This window comes from Taudactylus pleione, unplaced genomic scaffold, assembly GCF_031769625.1.
Source record: "Taudactylus pleione unplaced genomic scaffold, aTauple2 ptg000046l, whole genome shotgun sequence".
NCBI lineage: Eukaryota > Metazoa > Chordata > Amphibia > Anura > Myobatrachidae > Taudactylus > Taudactylus pleione.
The window spans coordinates 8,397,759-8,406,451 of record NW_028284448.1 but is presented as its reverse complement, the minus strand read 5'-3'; positions in this window follow the sequence as shown (position 1 = coordinate 8,406,451).

Here is an 8,693-nt window from a genome sequence, read left to right as displayed (position 1 = left end):
ATATTCTGCGTACGCTATGAGTACTCAGGAGGCATCTGTTATCGCAGTGGATAATTTATGCACGCCCATGCAACGGCGTTGAAACTAGGGGTGTGCACCGGCCACTTTTCGTGTTTTGTGTTTTGGTTTTGGATCTGGATCTTTCTTCGTGTTTTGGATCTGGATTGGTTTTGCCAAAACCACCCTTCCGTGTTTTGGGTTCTGGGTTTTGTGTTTTGGATCTGTATTTTTTTTTTAAAAAGCATAAAAACAGCTAAAATCACAGAATTTGTTGGTTTCTCTGCTCCTATGCTATTATTAACCTCAATAACCTTAATTTCCACTCATTTCCAGTCTATTCTGAACACCTCACACCTCACAATAGTGTTTTCATGTCCAAAAGGTTGCACCGAGGTAGCTGGATGACTATGCTAAGCGACACGAGTGGGCGGCACAAACACGTGACCCATCTAGGAGTGACACTGCCGTGGCAGACAGGATGGCAGTTAGAAAAACTAGGCCCCAAACTGTACATAATGCAAAGAAAAAAAAGAAGTGCAAGATGGAATTGTCCTTGGGCCCTCCCACCCACCCTTATGTTGTATAAACAGGACATGCACACTTTAACAAATCAATCATTTCAGCGCCAGGGTCTGCCACACAACTGTGGCTGAAATGATTGGTTCGTTTGGGCCCCCACAAAACAAGCTGGCAATTAATGTGTCCCTGCACAAACTGGCTCTACGGAGGCAAGATGTCATCCTCATCCTCCTCATCCACCGATTCCTCACCCTCTTCAGTGTGTACATCCTCATCCTCACAAAGTATTAACTCGTCCCCACTTGAATCCACCACCACAGGTCCCTCTGTACCTTCTGGAGGCTGGTCTCCCTGGAAGAGCTGATAATTCATTTTGATGAACATCATCTTCTCCACATTCTGTGGAAGCAACCTCCTACGCCTTTCGCTGACAAGGTTCCCGGCTGCACTAAACACTCTTTCGGAGTACACACTGGAGGGGGGGCAACTCAGGTAAAATAGAGCCAGCTTGTACAGGGGCCTCCAAATTGCCTCTTTTTCCTGCCAGTACAGGTATGGACTGTCTGACATGCCTACTTGGATGCTGTCACCGATGTAATCCTCCACCATTCTGTCAATGGTGACAGTATCATATGCAGTGACAGTAGACATGTCAGAAATTGTTGCCAGGTCCTTCAGTCCGGACCAGATGTCCAAACTTGGTCCTGCCTGCCCTGCATCACCGCCAGCGGGTTGCTTAGGATACCTAAGTTTTTTCCTGGCAGCCCCAGTTGCGGGAGAAAATGAAGAAGGAGCCGTTGACGTGTCACGTTCCGCTTCAGCTGACAGTGTGTTCACCAGCAGGTCTTTGCACCTCTGCAGGCTTGTGTCGGCCGGAAAGAGAGACACCACATAGGCTTTAAACCTAGGATCAAGCACGGTGGCCAAAATGTAGTGGTCTGATTTCAACAGATTGACCACCCTGGAATCCTGGCAAAGCGAATGAAGGGCTTCATCCACAAGTCCCACATGCCGAGCGGAATCGCTCCGTCTTAGCTCCTCCTTCACTTTCTCCAGCTGCTTCTGCAAAAGCCTGATGAGGGGAATGACCTGACTCAAGCTGGCTGTGTCTGAACTGACTTCACGTGTGGCAAGTTCGAAGGGCTGGAGAACCTTGCACAACACGGAAATCATTCTCCACTGCGCTTGAGTCAGGTGCATACCCCCTCCTTTGCCTATGTCATAGGTGGATGTATAGGCTTGTATGGCCTTTTGCTGCTCCTCCATCCTCTGAAGCATATAGAGGGTTGAGTTCCACCGCGTCACAACCTCTTGCTTCAGGTGATGGCGGGGCAGGTTCAAGAGTGTTTGCTGGCGCTCCAGTCTTCGGCACGCAGTCGCTGAATGGCGAAAGTGGCCAGAAATTTTTCGGGCCACCCAAAGCGTCTCCTGCACGCCCCTGTCGCTTTTCAGAAAATTCTGCACCACCAAGTTTATTGTGTGAGCAAAACATGGGACGTGCTGGAATTTGCCCAGATGTAATGCCCGCACAATATTGGTGGCGTTGTCAGATATCACAAATCCCCAGGAGAGTCTAAGTGGGGTAAGCCACTGGGCGATGATTTCCCTCAGTTTCTCTAAGAGGTTGTCGGCGGTGTGCCTCTTACTGAAACCGGTGATACACAGCGTAGCCTGCCTTGTAACGAGCTGGCGTTTCTGAGATGCTGCTACTGGTGACGCTGCTGCTGTTGCTGCGTAAGGTGATACATCTACCCAGTGGGCTGTCACAGTCATATAGTCCTTAGTCTGCCCTGTTCCACTTGTCCACATGTCCGTGGTTAAGTGGACATTGTGTACAACGGCATTTTTCAGGACACTGAGGACACTTTTTCTGACGTTTCTGTACAGTCTCGGTATCGCCTGCCTAGTGAAGTGGAATCTAGACGGGATTTGGAACCGGGGACACACTACCTCCATCAATTGTCTAAATCCCACTGCACTAATGGCGGATACCGGACGCACGTCTAACACCAACATAGCAGTCAAGGCCTCAGTTATACGTTTTGCTTCAGGATGACTGCTGTCGTACTTCATCCTCCTCGCTAAGGACTGTTGGAGGGTCAATTGTTTAGTAAAAGTAGTGGTGTTCCTACTTCCTCTCTGGGATGATGAACGACTCCCAGCAACAGCAACAGCAGCAGCGGCAGCAGTAGGCGTAGCAATGCAGGATCCTCCAGAGGAATCCCGGATAGGAGAGTCAGTCATGCCAGTGACATGGCCTGCAGGACTACTTCCGATCCTGACTAAGGAGGAAATTGACGAGGAGGGAGTTGACGGTGTGGTTTGCAGGCGCTTGGATACAACAGGACAACGGGATTTAGGTGTCCCTGGACTGCTTACGGTCTTAGCCAAAGTTTCTGAACTTGACAGTAACTTTTTATGAACGCGCTGCAGGTGCCGTATAAGGGAGGATGTTCCTAGGTGGTTGACGTCCCTACCCCTACTTATTTCACCTTTACATATGGTACATATGGCAAGACAGTTGTTGTCCGGATTTGGATAGAAATATTGCCAGACCAAAGAGGTGGAATGTTTGGTCTTCTGCTCAGGCATGACCGTGATGGGCTTTTTCATCCCACGGACAACAACTGTCTCCCCCGGAGCCTGATTTAAACAAACCACATCACCATCAGAATCCTCCTCGCCAACTTCCTCCTCAGCGCCAGCTACACCAGTATCCTCATCCTGTTGTACTTCAACAGTGACATCTTCAATTTGCATATCAGCAAGTGGACTGTGGGTGCTCCTTTCAGCACTTGCAGGGGGCGTGCAAATGGTGGAAAGAGCCACCTCTTCCCGTCCAGTGCTGGGAAGGTCAGGCATCGCAACCACCACCACACTTGGACTCTCCTTGGGGATTTGTGATATCTTCTTAGAAAGCACAGTTCTTCGCTGTGCTTTTGCCAGCTTAACTCTTTTGATTTTTTTAGTGGGAGGAGGGCTTCCATCGTCATGTGAAGCTGAACCACTAGTCATGAACATACTAGGGATCGATCTTAGCCGTTCCTTGCCACTCCGTGTCGTAAATGGCATATTGGCAAGTTTACATTTCTCTTCAGCTGATTTAAATGTCTTTTTCAAGGTCATTTTCCTGAACTTTGCCATTTGGGATTGTATGTGCCCTCTACTATGACATTGGGCATCGGCCTTGGCAGACGACGTTGATGGCATGTTATCGTCTATGTCATGACTAGTGGCAGCAGCTTCAGCACTAGGAGGAAGTGGTTCTTGATCTTTCTCTATTTTATTTTTATCGGAGAAAGTTTGGTCCTCCATTTATGTTATATCGATTTGATATATACGTGCGGCTAAACACAGAAAATTATTTTTTTTTTGGTTTGGACTGGAGTGTACTTTGTGGGTTACAGCACCCTTTAACGGTCAAGCCAGCCGGCCCTTTACTTATGACACAGGCGCACTCTTGGCACTACTTTGTTGATGCACGTGCGGCTACTGCGCACACAATTCACAAACACAGAAAATAATTTTTTTTTGGTTTGGACTGGAGTGTACTTTCGGGGGTTACAGCACCCTTAACGGTCAAGCCAGCCGGCCCTTTACTTATGACACAGGCGCACGCTTGGCACTACTTTGTTGATGCACGTGCGGCTACTGCGCACACAATTCACAAACACAGAAAATAATTTTTTTTTGGTTTGGACTGGAGTGTACTTTGGGGGTTACAGCACCCTTTAACGGTCAAGCCAGCCGGCCCTTTACTTATGACACAGGCGCACGCTTGGCACTACTTTGTTGATGCACGTGCGGCTACTGCGCACACAATTCACAAACACAGAAAATAATTTTTTTTTTGGTTTGGACTGGAGTGTACTTTGGGGGTTACAGCACCCTTTAACGGTCAAGCCAGCCGGCCCTTTACTTATGACACAGGCGCACGCTTGGCACTACTTTGTTGATGCACGTGCGGCTACTGCGCACACAATTCACAAACACAGAAAATAATTTTTTTTTGGTTTGGACTGGAGTGTACTTTCGGGGGTTACAGCACCCTTTAACGGTCAAGCCAGCCGGCCCTTTATTTATGACACAGGCGCACGCTTGGCACTACTTTGTTGATGCACGTGCGGCTACTGCGCACACAATTCACAAACACAGAAAATAATTTTTGTTTTGGTTTGGACTGGAGTGTACTTTGGGGGTTACAGCACCCTTTAACGGTCAAGCCAGCCGGCCCTTTACTTATGACACAGGCGCACGCTTGGCACTACTTTGTTGATGCACGTGCGGCTACTGCGCACACAATTCACAAACACAGAAAATAATTTTTTTTTTGGTTTGGACTGGAGTGTACTTTCGGGGGTTACAGCACCCTTAACGGTCAAGCCAGCCGGCCCTTTACTTATGACACAGGTGCACGCTTGGCACTACTTTGTTGATGCACGTGCGGCTACTGCGCACACAATTCACAAACACAGAAAATAATTTTTTTTTTGGTTTGGACTGGAGTGTACTTTCGGGGGTTACAGCACCCTTAACGGTCAAGCCAGCCGGCCCTTTACTTATGACACAGGCGCACGCTTGGCACTACTTTGTTGATGCACGTGCGGCTACTGCGCACACAATTCACAAACACAGAAAATAATTTTTTTTTTGGTTTGGACTGGAGTGTACTTTCGGGGGTTACAGCACCCTTAACGGTCAAGCCAGCCGGCCCTTTACTTATGACACAGGCGCACGCTTGGCACTACTTTGTTGATGCACGTGCGGCTACTGCGCACACAATTCACAAACACAGAAAATATATTATTTTTTTAGCACTTGGGGGGAGCACCCCTGATGGACAGAGCACCCCCTGGACAACACTACAGCACTCCTTTAGGACTGGGACACTGCACAGGACTTTGGAGTGGACACAGCCCCTATGGAGAACTGACTGCACAACACAGTCCAGCCAGCCCCTATGGACTTTGAAGTAGTGGACACAGCCCCTATTAACAACAGCAGCACAGCACAACACAGCCAGCCCCTATGGACTTTGAAGTAGTGGACAACAGCAGCACTACACTACACTACACTACACAGCCCTAACTCCCACCCTCCCTCTTCACTGTCCACAGCCGAGTGAGAAAATGGCGCCGACGCGGGTACCTTATATAGGATCCAAAACCCGCGAGACTCGGAAGGCGGGATGATGACGTTTTGCCTCGATTTCAGATCCGAGTCAGGCGGGAAAAGTCGAGCCTGACTCGGATCGGACTCGGATCGGGGGGGCTCGGGGGGGTTCGGATTTCAGAAATCCGAACCCGCTCACCCCTAGTTGAAACGCACTGGCACACCTGCGTTCGCACGTTCACCACTTGCAAACGGCACTTCCTGTCAATCACTCTGCCGCTCATCTGCGTAGCCTCTGTGTACGCAGTTCTGACTGCTGCGTCTGGCTCACGCACACGCACTGTGATACATCAACTGATTGCGTGCGTATACCCAACTGCGTTCCTTGCTGAATCAGGCCCAGTGTAACCCGGTGCAGCCATTAACTATGTAATGTTCCTGTACAGTAGCTGTAGTTTGGTATGGGACTTTTATAATAGTATTCTCCACATTTTTTTTTCTCCATACAGTAAAGTAAATTTTAAAACAAATAATTATAAAAAGAAAGAAATTAATTATGTCTGCATAATGGCCAATATGTGCAGTGGATGGTTCTGAGCAATGCGGCTTGCACAATGCTTAGTAAAAACCTCTGCTTCTTCGCTACAATAAGCATTCAAAAGGCAGAAGTCATCACTGGGCCCACAGATACATCCATCTATAACCGCTGCCCGCACCCTGCTGATCACTGCAGTGGTGCAGGCAGCAGTTATAGATGGATCTATCTGTGTGGGGTTAGGGGAGGCGCTGTCTCTTGATCTTCCAGCTGGTGCAATAAAGTTTGTTTGTATCGTGATGCCGCACATGTGACATCACACCACGCCGCACGGCTTAAAGAGTTGCGGCACAAAGAGGAGCAGTCAGAAGACCACTGACTAATTTGTCTCTCAGAACTTACACATGCGTACAGGGAAGGGAAGCCTGTTTCTGACAGGTCTCTTGTCAAACTTGACTACACTCCCGGAAGTCGCAGGTGGCTCCCGATTTCTCGGGTAACCCCCCTCACGCCCGGAAGTGTAGGCAAATCTCCCGCACCCTGCCCACTTCCTAGTGAAGCGGGCAGGATGGGGAGACTTAATGGGAAATTTGCGGGTCCATGAGGAGGAGGCGGGGCTAAACGGCGTGATTTATGCCATTGAGCCCAGCACCCTCATCACGGACCCGCAAATCGCAGTATTTCCCTAGAAAGGGACGGGGCCTAATTACACCGCCAGTCCGGCCCACCCCCCCCCGCCCCAAACTGGTCTGCAGGAGGGCTGCTCCCAGAAAGCATTCTCAGGATGTTGGTAAGTGTGTCTCTTGTACCTAGCATGGGACTGGTGCAAGTGCCAATACTAATGTTGACGGATGCATCAGCTGGCTTAAAATCCATGGGCTGCATCAAGCTATCCGCTTGCAGATGCACAGAACCTTGAATTAGGTGAACGAAATCTCATATTAGTAAATGAGGCTTCCAACCAATACGTTTCATATGATTGCTTGATGCGCTCCATTAATTGGATGTAATTGTTTCCTTGATAATATTTGCACATGACACTGCTTTTGGTCTGGACGAACCTAACTCGGTTAACAATATAGCAATATAAAACAAATGTGCTTTTACATTCCCACACAGCCCTAACAGTGTGACGTGTGTATATTCTTCTCGTGCTTGCGTGGGTTCCCTCTGGGAATTCTAGGTTCCTCCCACACTCCAAAAATATAATGGTAGGTTAATTTGGTATTGATGAAAAAAATGATCCCTAGTGTGTATGTGAGCGTGTGGTAGGGAATATAGATTGTAAGCTCTACTGGGGCAGGGACTGACGTGCTTGGTAAAATATTCTCTGTAAAGCGCTGCAGAATATGTGTGCGCTATATACAGTACACGTACTAAATAATAAATAATGATTTGCAGTCTGTTATTTTCTTAATGGGAAATGCTAGATAAAATCCATTCTATCTTTATCGATGGAAAAAAATCATGCCCTTTGAAAGAAAGAAAGAATTAATACTGCCAGTATGTAAATGATTTGTAATATTTTATTGCTTACTGTAATGCAAGTATTACTGTTATGTGCACTGATTTTAATGTAGGTCATAAAGACATATATTTGGAAGAAAGGGGGAAGGGGGGTGTTGCGCTCTTACTACCTGCTGCAGTCTCAGACAGTCCTATGTCAAATCACATACTTCACGCCATTTGAGGATAATTTAGTGGCAGAAGTGCTTATTGTAAATACACTATAATATGTGGGTCAATGAAGAGGTTTGTTTGGTTTCTTATGTTCAGAACTTGAATAATTCAGTATGACAAGATTTCACCCTTAGTTTGTGTTATTGTTAAGCTTTTATTCTACTTTTTTTCGGAAGCAGACAACACTGCTTGCCTCATTTGGCTGAGATTTAAATAGCTATACATAACATGCTTCTCCTGGATACACAGCACCCAATCGGTCATCACGTCAGCTGCTCCCTACCTATCAACTCAGTTAAGCCACATTACCTCAGCCAGTAGCAGGAGAGCCCTCAAATCAGACACAGACCAATGGCTTTGCTGTCACTAAGGGGGGTAGGGGGGGGGATACAGAGAGCTATTGAAGGTCTGTGGTATGTGTCAGAGCATTTTATTTTAGAGCTGTGAATTTGCTTTTTGTGCTGAGTTCACAAAAGAATAGCAAAAGCTGAAGTATAAAATGCTATGTGCTTGATAAAAGAATGAATCTATGTCTGGCTAACTCAAAATATAATGTTAATAATAACAGATGTTCCAGTTAAATTCAGTTTAAAAACATGGACAAGTTTACACTTGATTAACTAATTTTTGCGTCTTGTGACAAAGGCAGCAAATCAAGATGACAGCTTATGTACATAATTATGCTAAATGCTCACTTTAATGATGTATGTATGTAAAAGTATATACTGTCTGTATTAGTCTGTACATTATTTCTTGTTGTCAGGTTTATCCCCTTGTATAGCGCATACATTTATTTATTAACAGTTTCTTATATAGCGCAACATATTCCATTGTGCTTCACAATGGG